This window comes from Dermochelys coriacea, chromosome 8 (assembly GCF_009764565.3).
Source record: "Dermochelys coriacea isolate rDerCor1 chromosome 8, rDerCor1.pri.v4, whole genome shotgun sequence".
NCBI lineage: Eukaryota > Metazoa > Chordata > Testudines > Dermochelyidae > Dermochelys > Dermochelys coriacea.
Genome location: NC_050075.1, coordinates 77558068 through 77570182, shown reverse-complemented (window position 1 = coordinate 77570182; position 12115 = coordinate 77558068). Strand labels below are relative to the sequence as shown.

At 39.3% G+C, this 12115-nt stretch overlaps 1 long non-coding RNA gene across 4 annotated transcripts in view; it reads right to left on the bottom strand.

Annotated features, from left to right (window-relative positions):
- Positions 1–10896, bottom strand: part of LOC119859665 — a 67962-nt gene extending 57066 nt beyond the window's left edge. For 2 of the 4 annotated variants that reach the window (XR_006273805.1, XR_005294296.2), the window contains exons 1-3: positions 10693–10896; positions 10286–10424; positions 8887–8937 (exon numbers count right to left, since the gene is read on the bottom strand). This is a non-coding gene — a long non-coding RNA (uncharacterized LOC119859665). Of the gene's footprint in view, positions 1–8886; positions 8938–10285; positions 10425–10666 lie in introns of all 4 variants that reach the window. The other 2 variants (XR_005294295.2, XR_005294294.2) reach the window with 2 other exon arrangements.
- Positions 10897–12115: the final 1219 nt, after the last annotated feature.

Here is a 12115-nt window from a genome sequence, read left to right as displayed (position 1 = left end):
GATAATAAGATACAAATGAGAATTTTTTTGCTTAATGAATAATACCAATCACGTTTCAACAAATGCTGTGCCCTTCTAATTAAAGAGAATGCATAAAATCAGCTTAATTTATTTGTGACGAGTTATACATAGTTTAAATATTTACTACAGATTTACTCTAACATTTGAGAAGATTTTAAACATTTCTTGGTGTAAAAGCAGACCTATTCATGTAGATCAGGTTGCAATTCTAACTTTTGCACTCCCGTTCGTTATGCAGCATGTGATGCATACCCTTGGTTTTCAAGATACAAGAGAAAGGATATTGTTGATTTACATGCTAATTCTCCAACTGTTACTAATTTTCTTGATTCCTGCTTCCAAAGTTGCACTTCCAACATTCGTCACTATAGTACACTAGAGGGGCTGAGCATCTCAATAAATTACAGGAACTATGACTAATTATAGTGATATTAACTATGCAAAGTAATGTATAACTTAAAATGGATACGTTTATCATTTCAAATTATGCTTTTGAGTCTTGATGGCCTAATCCATAGCTGATTTGCTTCCCACCCCAAAGACAGACTATAAGCTGTGCTATATTTTCTAAAATATTGTTTTAGAGCTTTAGGCATTCCTCATAAACTCGATAAATGGAAATAACCCATTTATCTCCCATAAAATGCACAGTGCAATAGAGGACCAGTCTACTAAAAGGGCATGCAGCACCAAATCCTGATTGCTTTAGTAAAGCAGAGGGGATTTGGCTTCAATGGGGCTACTTGCATGAGTTTGGCCTATATACTGCATGTCCTTCTGATGTTATGTGGGAAATAATGGTTCTGCCTATAAGTTACGTAGTTCATATTGTCCACAGTGCAGAGTATTCAAAGCAAAGCTTCCAATTATGTCCATTTCTCCCTTTACAAAGTATCTATTCAAAAGAGCTCCTTACTGGAGTGCAAAGAGGCCAGTGCCAGACCTCAGGGAACTTACATTAGCATAGGAGTTGTTCTGAACCTCTGCATGGAAGCAAATGCCATCCTGTGAAATAACCATTATGTCAATCTTGCACACCATGGATGCTGTGGAGTTTATTCTGTATTCACCAGAACAAAACCTGAGAATTAGAGAGAGGTTGGTCTTAAGGTGAGGGCATTGGACGGGAGAGCTGGGTTGAATTCTTGGTTCTGCCCCAGACAAGTCAATCTCTCGGGGCCTCGCTTCTCCATCTGTAAAAAGAGGGTAACAATGCTTCTTTTCTCCCTCTTGTCTATTTAGCATGTAAGCTCTTTGGGGGCAGAGACTAAATCAACCTGTGTGTCTCTGCAGTGCCTAGTACAATGGAGCAATGATCTTGACCAGGAGCTCAAGGCACTACTGAACAATATTTCCTTTAAGAATTCTTCACACAAAAAATGCTCTTAATTCAGTATACAGGCCTGAGAATAAATTTTATTTCTGCAGTAAGAAAACAAAGTATGTCAAATGTTTAAAGTCTTCAGAGTTGCTTTCATCCTAGAAGAAACTTGCAACTGTTTTACCAGTATTTCCTATTTATAACAAGGGGAAATCTATCAAACCAGTTAAACTTTCCAACCAGTAGGACCATTTCTAGTGGGACCAGCGATTGTGAACAAACAAATTAGAACCATCGTCCATTTTTTTAAGTGTTAGTCATGTCAATTCTTCTGTACTGTAGTGGCACATGCCATCCAGGTTGCTGCATGCATGTAATAGTAATTGTGCCATGCCACTTGTGTCAGCAGACACCAACTTTACAATATTGTCGCAGCACAGAATTTTATTTTTAATTGTTTGGGGTTTTTTGGTATACAGGGAAATTATTTTTTTGAAGGTAAACAACTGTTTCAAGGACACGATTCTTCTGGTTATGGAATTCTCTGCATGATCTGCAGGAACTAACTACCAGAGGGGAAGCACAAAAAAGGATTTGATTGACCCCTCTCTGAATATGCACTGTGTGCTTATAAAGCTCTCAGGGATGCTCAGCCAATCACAATGAATATTCCACACTTACAGAATCATATGCAAGATGACTCACTCAAAGAAAGTAAAACTCTATTAGAGTTGCTACAAGGGGAGAGCAAGTATTAAATCAAAACATCTGCATTTAAAAAAACAGAATGCCAAAATTATTATTTCAATTAAGCCATTTTACAATGTGGCACTCTAGCCTTTGCATGTATTTATAATTGACTTTTAGGGTAACTTGTTCACATTTTGACAAGCAAGGGAACATTGCTGCTTCAGACTTACACCCACCGGGCAGCAGGTAAATGAGGTACTTATGATTCAATTAGATGTTCAAGAACTTAAATAAATAAATCAATAAAACCCACCCAGTATTGTAAGTCATGCTGCCTCACAATTCAGACAGTACCAAGGAATCTGGAGAGAATCACAAATATTTGCAGAATACAGACAAAGCTAACACAGGTTTCTGGAGCAGTGAAAAGGTTTATGCGTTGTCAGCACATCAGGAAACCTGGATCTTTCCTGATCAAAAAGAATGGTGTAATATTCCAAGGTTGTGTTTAGGCTTAGAATTACTGCACTATTTCCAGTCATTTTTTGCTGCATTTAGCAGCACTGGACCCCATGCTATGTTGTGACACTTGCTGCTACTCTGCAGTCCTGGTCCTCTAGACAACTAGCAGCCATCTTGGACTTTGAAGACTGCAGTTTTTAGGGTGAAGCTGGACTTGAGAAGGTGACTTCATCTTGGCCAACACCAGCTGAGCATAAGCCAGCCCCCCTTGAAATGTTTCCCCTTCCTGGGGCTGGGCTGCTTGTCAGTTGGGTGGGCTAGTTATATGCTGTAAATGGTTATTAGAGCAGATTTTGGCTCTTAGACGGTATCTTGGTAACAAGTGAGGGGAATCAGGAATTTTATAGCTACACTCTCCCACCCCCCAAAAAAAGCCCACACACAACCATCCCCTCTTCCTTAGGTGGTTCTGCCTCCTAAATAGCTAGCCCTGAGGCCTTACAGCCACATTATGTCACCACACAGAGTAAAGACATTCCTCATTCTACCAATACTTCTCAGCGGTTGCTAGTCCAAGCATCATCAATGATGTACTTCCTTTCTGTAAGAGCTATTTCCACCATCACTGCTCCCCATCTTAGCATATTTTAAAATGGAGCCAGTGGGGTGAGTGTGCTGTAAATGATCTAGAGGGACAGACACACTTCACCATATCTGAATTCCCCAGTTAATCACTTGGGGATGACACATGTGCTTAGAACAAGGAAAACCATTGGTTAAGGGAAGAGGAAGGGAAAATTGAGCCCTGACAGGTTTCCCAGCTCCAATTACAGTACACAATAGGGTATTTTGATATAGTGTCTCCGATTACCAAGCAAGATATACTGCAAAGTTGTTTTGATGAAAGAACAAGAGGAATCATTTAAAATTTTAAAAACATCTCACAGCTGTTTTTATCAATCTCTTCTGGACAAGTATTCTGAAGTCCTTTATCCCTTCTAATATTTTCTAACTTTCATTGCAAGCAAATTTTTCTCTCAGTAAGTCATTAAGAGATCACAATCTAATTAAATGAAACTGCTGTATGGTAAAGTTCACCACAGATGCGTCATCAAACATCCTCTGTAAACAGCTTCTCAAATTTGGAATTTCTCTAATGAAAAAAAACTAATCTACTCTTAACAATTCTCCAACCAGCATGTTCCAAACAGGGATTCATAATTTCTTGTCTTCCTAAGTAGTATCTGGTATCTAATAGCTTAACATGGTTGATCTCTGGCGTTATATGTAACAAAAGTAAAATGATAATCCAAAAAAAATGGAGGTGAGAAGTCTGAAAGTGGACAAACCTTTCCACAACTCAAAAACATTTAATATGTCTGAAATATGTATGTACTCTGTACATAAATTGAGTTCATTCCTGTGCTTTTCAAGAGACCATGAATTTTAAATCTATAACAAAACTGAACTACTGCCAAAATAAGTGTCCTTAGCTTTAATCCTATACGCCTGATTTTAAAGTCATTGTTAAAAAAAAAAAAAAAAATCTTGTTGCCATGGTCAGCCAAAGCACCATCACCCTATAGAGATGCATCATTCCTTGCTCCCAGGAAGTGAGTCACACTTACATGATTATTAGACAATTTGGGTCAACCCAACTAAGCAGGGATGGACAGTTTGAAAGATGCTTTGGCCCAATTGCAGTAGTTTAACTATCCACACACCACAAGATAAGGATAAGGATGAGTGAAAATTCCATAATCTGTCCCACTTGCTAATATACAGCGAGTTACAGGAAAAAAAAAGATAATTTGCTTTCAAAATCCAGGCAAAAGTTGAGAGAGGCAAAAAGAATTCCATCATTGCATACTGGTATGGAAGAGTATGTATGTGTAGTGTTAAAATATTTGCCTGAGAATGAGCAGGAACATGGGCTCAGTTGGACTGTCATTTGAGGGACTTTGGGGTCAAGCTAGAGGTTATTTGTTCCACCAATGAGTTCCTGAGGTATCTAAAGGAGATTAGTCATTTGTGGAAGCCAGAGTAGGTAGTAGCTTTGACATGACTTATTGTTCCTACATTCACCACTACTAAACAAAAGTGTGGTTTGTTGCCTTTCCATGTACTGCACAAACTTCATCCTTCATTTACAACATCCTCCTGTTGTCATCTAATCTTGGAACTTTTTGGAAATACGAACAATTACAGACATTTCCTTTTTGAGATCGTGTTTCTCCTTTCCACACTTAATTCTTGTGGACTGGCCATCCCATGTAACTGTGTTGTCTGAAAAGCAGTGAATGACTTCAAATTTAGTCATCCACAGCACTTCCCAATGCTTTTTAAAAACAAAAACAAAAAAATACACAACCGGATTTTTCAAAAATCCTTTCTAGAGGATTTTTAGAGCCCAAACCTCCCATGTTGAGAATATCAAGTTTCCATCAAAAGGGCTGCCTAACCCTTGCTATTTTAGCTGCTGAAAACTAAATCAGAACACCTGTTAACTCTAGCTATTCCTAGGAAGGGAAACTTCTACCAGTTGGGCCCATTAGCACAGCTTCCTCACTCTGCATATCAGCTCCTCATAAGGAAGATTTTAAATAAGACTCGGGTGCAATTATGGCAATGATCAGTTCTGAGATATGCTCATGTTTCTTTAGCTCCTCTAGACAAGATTCCTTTATGAGTGTTTCGAAGTACGGAAAGTCTAATGACTTGCACACAACCTGGTCTCTTCTAGAGAACTACAGCAAACTTTCTGCTCTATGTTTTTGCTATAACTGTGTGTTTGGTCTGGCATTAAAATAGACAGCACAGGTTCCTTGCAAAGACTAATGATCTTCATCAGTTTACACAATTTTTTCCATTAGCCATCAACGGCTACAACTTCAGAGGTATTGAGCACTCACAGCTCCTACTAACTTGAGTAGGAGGTAGGAGTGCTCAACACTTTTTGAAAAATCAGACCATGTCTGTATATAGTCCAACTTCTTTACCAATGGCATGATATGCTGAGAAGTGCTAATGGCCCACCATCCGGAGTCTTGCATATAAGACAGTCAGAGATTTCATTAAAATAAATGGCTGTGCTGGAGCATTCTGTGCCCAACAGCCTGAGCAACTGAGACTCTTTGTGCAAAGCAGCTGGACAAAGAATGGGGTTGATGCCAGGAGCCAGACTGCAGACCCATGAAGTGAGACAAAGTACAGTGCTAACAGGTATTACGAGATTCCAAAGCATGGGAAAGCACTTGGTTCCATGCTTAGGGAGTCAACAGCATCAGCAGGTGCAGTGTGACCCTCTAAGGAGGAAGACAGAGATACAGCTGTTTCCTGGGCACAGAGATGAACTGTCTGGTTTAGGATTTCTGCAAGTGCTTGTGTGCTGTACATTCCTATTGCTGTTCAGTGGAAAGGCTGTCTCTCTTTCTGAGAATAAACTGATTATGCCAAGGATTACCCTGACTCTGTCTCCAATTTCTCATCCAGATGGAACCATCCCACAAGACTCCAAAATTCAGCTCTGTTCGGCTGACGGATCTGGTCAAATTTCCTCATCTTTGAATCTCTCCAAGTATGATGTTTCTATCCAGTTAATAAAAGGAGATTGGGGCTTATATATAAAGGGAAGGTTAACCACCTTTAAATCCCTCCTGGCCAGAGGAAAAACCCTTTCACCTGTAAAGGGTTAAGAAGCTAAGATAACCTCGCTGGCACCTGACCAAAATGACCAATGAGGAGACAAGATACTTTCAAAGCTGGAAGGTGGGGGGAACAAAGGGTTCTCTCTGTGTGTTGCTTTTGCCAGGACCAGAGCAGGAATGCAGGTCAGAACTGCTGTAAAGGCTTAATAAGCAATCTAGTTAGATTGTGTTAGATTCTGTTTTGTTTAAATGGCAGATAAAATAAGCTGTGCTGAATGGAATGTATATTCCTGTTTGTGTCTTTTTGTAATGTAAGGTTTAGCCTAGAGGGATTCTCTAAAGTTTTTATTCTGATTACCCTGTAAAGGTATTTACCATCCTCATTTTACAGAAGTGATTCTTTTATTTTCTCTTTAATTAAAATTCTTCTTTTAAGAAATTGAATGTTTTTTCATTGTTCTTAAGATCCAAGGGTTTGGGTCTGTGTTCACCTATGCAAATTGGTGAGGATTTTTATCAAGCCTTCCCCAGGAAAGGGGCTGTAGGGCTTGGGGGGGGGGGGAAAGACATTTCCAAGTGGGCTCTTTCCCGGTTATATCTGTTAGACGCTTGGTGGTGGCAGCAATAAAGTCCAGGGACAAAAGGTAAAATAGTTTGTACCTTGGGGAAGATTTAACCTAAGCTGGTAAAAATAAGCTTAGGGGCTTTCATGCAGGTCCCTACATCTGTACCCCTAGAGTTCAGAGTGGGGAAGGAACCTTGACAGGGGCTATCCAGGCAAACCAAGTTTGGCATGCCTTGCTCTCTCCTCAACACCTAACACTGGATTTCTGAAGAGCATGGATACAGACTTGTATTAATTTATTTTGCACTCCTTCACATTTTACTGGTGTCCATCACACAGGTCTCCATCAGTACAAATAGTTTGATCTGATCGCAATTTCAAGGCATGGGTCCTTAAGCTCCAGTTGATCAGAGGAAAACAGACCATCTGATCATCAGCCTTAATTTTTTTGTATGCTGTTCAGTTTGTCCCTTTGAGGCCCTTTTCCCTTTGATCAGGGACCTGAACCATTTCTCCAATTTGCAACACTGTCATGTAACCTTGATGAAAGTAAAAGCTCCAATTCTAACAATTGAAATGTTAGGCAGAACAATCCTAATGATCCCCCAGTATGCACTTTTCTGCTCATGGCTTGATTTTCCAAATTAATTTTCCCTATCGAAGGACATGGAAATGAATAAGTCAAGTGGGGTAAAGATGTTTCTCTCTTCCCTGCAACGTTCTTCAAAAGACGTTTCTTACCACTGTATTGTCAGAAAAATCCAGAAGTTGCTTTCTTTCCATTCAGATTAAAAATCTTTTGCATTATCCATGCCCTATGTAACTAAACTCTGTAAGAGTTCCCAGATGGCCATCAACGCTCATAAATTTCCTCTGCTATCAATATCCCTCTTCTTGCCACTTGTAGGGGGACCCCACATTTGTTTCAAAGAGTGTTTCTGAGAGCAACAGACCAGATCCTCAGCAGGATCTTCATAGCCCCACTCACATCAATGGGGCTTCCCCGGTGCACACTAGCTGACCAGAGTTCCATTCCATCATACTACCGGGGCCTAATGCAAGTTAAAACTTATTGCTAAATACCTAAAAGTAAACAGGGAATCAGAATTATGAGATAAAGCAAGATGCAAATGTGCAATTATACCATGTTCTCCAGTGCACTCAGATTACTTATTACTAATGTTATTTAACATGTCATTCAAACTTTCTTCTAAAATTGCAGGAAGAAAAGACCCTAACTTGTTACCATTCAATTCTGTCCTGCTCAAGGCATTACAGTTCACTGAATGATCATCTCAGACACAGAGATGTTTATATCACTCTGCTTAATTTGGCAGCTCATGCCTCTGAATTCTCTGTTTCCTGAGCCATTTAAAACCACACACACACCAGGTTGTTCATATTTTTGGATAAAATCTCTGATCCCACCACTGGAAAAAGCTGCCTCTCCCATTGCTCTGACTGACAGCGAAAGAATTTCCTGACGAAAGCGGCTTGTATTCCAGATTTTTCTGAAGTCGGGATACCTGTGTTAATTTTGGATCGGTGTTCTTTAATACAAAAGTGCAGCAGTAAATACCAGAAATAAGAATTTCATGTTTAAGATACAATATATCAGAAAAATGTAACAGTATATCAGTGTTTCTTACTGCTTTATAGTTGCCTGATAAATTTGGGACTTTTACATTCCCCTCCATGTACTGAGCATCCATTACATTTACACATTTTACGTCTCTAATATTTTGGCAATACATTTTCCTCAATCAGCTGATGACATTTAATAGAAAGTTTAAGACGCAATATAAAACCTTAAATGCTTTTGCTTATTCTGGAAAAAATGTGCACATAGATTGGTTTTCAAATTAAAAATTACGTTGGTAGAAGCATTTTTTTTACTCCTGCTATACATATTAAAATATAACTAAATGCCTCTCCTTATGCAATACTGCAGCATAAGTACAAATAGCAGGCGTTTGTACTTTACAAGCAAGCTATATGATTAAGGAGCTATTAATGAAGTGAAACAAAACCACAGTGCTAGAATCTAATAGTCCATGAAATTCTTATTGGGAGAAAAGGAATCTGCAATGAATAAATATTAACCTAAATGCGATAGAAAACATAACAGAAAAAATGTATTTTTAAAGCCAAAATTTAGGTAAAAACTGCTGACTACTTACGGAAAGTTGATTTGCATACTGCAGGGCTCCATCTGCTGTGGAAAATATAAGCTGCAAGAATGATTTAATATTTAATAGAAGTAGTGGCCATTGTTAATTATAATTTGCACATTTACAAATCAGCACTGATAGCAATACAAATTATGAAATATAAGGGTGTTATGCTGGATACTGGAGAAAATATGATGACAGACAAAGTTAATGGAGTATCCCTAACAACAGCTCTGTCAGAACACATCAGAGAACTAATCCAGTTACAAAGAGCCTGCAATGGAAAAATCTATTTAAAATATTAAAATGCTGTTTGGTAAAAGCTTTTTCATAGTGCATTTTACTTAAACAGTTGCTTATTGCTCATGAGTCATTAGCTGTACACTGAGATGCATTCTGCAAACTGCTATTTTAAAGAGTAGTAGAAATTAAATAAGAAATTTATTTCTGCAGCATTTTTACTGAAGGATAGGAAGAGTTTACTGCAGACTTTGAGATAGAAACCAATATTGGCTAGCTCAAAGATGCACACTGTATCAAAAAGTAGAAGATTTGTCTACAGGCAACCATTACAAATACAGAACTTTTCTATTTAGATCAAGGCCCCAGCCCTGCAAGGAGCTCTAGATATAAGAGTCCACATGTATGGAGCTCCTTTCCAATATCAAGGGTCCCAAAACCATACTTAGATTCCAACACAAACTATAAATTGACACTTATTTAGGAGAGAGACAGAAATTACCATTGAGTGTTTTCATTAATCTTCTATTTCACCTCACTTCTCATCATCTAATATGGATCAGATGGTTGTGCATTAGCTGTATCTATTTCAACAGCAATTTTTGTTCACTGAGTCACTCATGCTGCTTCTGATCTTTGTTTTAATATCAATAAGATGGCATGCATTAGCAATAAAAAACCTCTTGTATCATTTAATTCAACAAATAGTTTAGTGCCTACATGAAAACATAGCTTATAATATACAAGAGGAACACGTAAATTTAGCATAGTATATTTAAGCCAATTATGCCCTTTTCCAACATACCCAAATGATATTCAACTCAGTGTAAACCCTGAAGCCACAACTGGCACCTCCATAACAACAAACATACTAGTAACTACCTTATAAACTAGAAGTACCTATTTACTTCTACAGGGGCTTGATCCTGCAAGATGCCCAACACCCTAACCTAATCCCACAAAACTACTCACATGGTTAGATGCTTTGCTGGATGAGGTCAAAGCACTCAGCATTGAGCCCCAAGTTATTTTGTATTTGTGTGCAGGATAATTTTCTACTTACACTCTTATCTGCTTCTAATTAAAATTCAGTTCACACTACCCCTATCCCAGTGCACAAGGTCCTAGAAAAAGAACTGTATGGAAAGTTGTAATGGGAGACACTCACCTCTTGAGCACCTCCTGCTGCTGTGTGGTATACTGCAGGCCTTTTCCCACTCCTGGCGCTGCCTGCAGGTTGTCAACCTCCCTTGTCCTGTCTTCAGTGGTTCATCCCTCCAGCCGGGTCACACAGTCAAAGTGACCACCTTCCAAGATAAAGGATCAAACAAAATTGTCTGTCTGCTCTCACCAGGGTCTTCAGACCCAGCTCCAGGGCCTTTAAATTCAGTTCTTTGCTTGGGCTTCTAAACAAGCCTTGTCCCCTTCTCAGAGCTGGGGAATCCAGGCCAACCAACTCCTCTAGGTTCCAACCCAGGGAACCTGTATACAGCAGACATATACCATTCCCTTCAATAATTTGCTGCTTCTTCCATGCACCTCTTCCTACCTGGCTCCTTTATCTTCACCCCTTACCTCAGGGTTAAAGTTCTCAGGTCCTCTCTCCTCTAGTTTGAGCAAATGCAGCCAATCAAGCTCCTGTTTCCAACAGGAAGCACCCTTCCTTGCACCTCTCATCCCAGCCAGGAACTGACCTGCTAAGGTCCTGCAACTCCTTTTATCTAAGCCTGCTTCACTCTGATTGGCTGCTTCTGTGCAGCCTCTCTAAGCAGGCTTGGAGGACCCATCTTTGCTGCTCCTTTCCTGGGGCAGAGTATGGAAGGACCGTGGAGCATCGAAGGCCTGGTATACTCTGTCACAAAAGTATTATGCAGACGCCGGGTAATGGAATATATCCCCAAATCTCAGGCCTGCAGTAGTAGGGTAACTCTGCATCATCTAATCAACAGCTGGGCTGAAATAGGTTTGTACATTCCTTATGTGTAGATTGTTATAGCGGGGTCTGCATAATCTGAATTGTCCGGTGGCGAAGGCACAGAGCAGGGACCCATAAAGACTAAAGCTATTATTATGGTGCCCCTCAACAGACCTTGACAATGCAGTTTTAAATGCCACAGCCACATGCCTGTTGCTATAGCAGACAGAAATCCAATTGTTTCTACAGTATTGGCATATATAATTTGTTACCTAACCAGAAGAACCTGTAATGCCTCCTTCTCTAAGGGGTAATTGCTACCTACTAATTGCAGTTATTGATCCAATAATCTGTGTAAGTAAATTTATTAATTATTATTTTATTAATAATAATAATTTGTATTATGGTAGCCCCAGTCTTGAACCAGACCGTATTGTGCAAGATGCTGTACAAACACACAAGAAAAAATTAACCTTGGTGTACATGCAATTTTGAGGAAATGTCATGAGGGAACTGATCCTGCTACATTTGAAATCAATGACTTTACTTCCATTAATGTCAGTGGCACAGCACCAGGGCCAAAATGAACCATCATGTCCTCAAGCAAAGAATGAATAACTGTATTTCCAGGTTAAACAGTTCCTTCTGTTGAACTCCCATCGCTTCCTTCTCTTAGTACTTGGTTTGTGAAAAAAGCCTCTCTCTCTCTCACACACACACACACGCACACACACACAAAGGAAAAATAGATTTTGCTATTTTTGGCTCTGAGTCTTTATTTATTATGGTGCAATCAGAAAGGTGATTATAATACTATGAAAATTAACACCAACAATTGTATAATTTACTCAAAGCTGTTTTTACCATCCTACTTACTTATGCTTTGTGGGGCATGGGGGTGGGGGGAATTGCAAGCACTTTCCATGACACATATGCAACTGGGTCACTGCTTTAGGGCAAAAGCTACAGCTGTTAAGACCTTTTTTGACCATCTATATCCTGGTAAATATACAGCAGCTGAGGGTAATCTCCGCTTTTTGTTAGGCGACAATTCCACTTCACAAAAAAAGATATTGCAAGGCA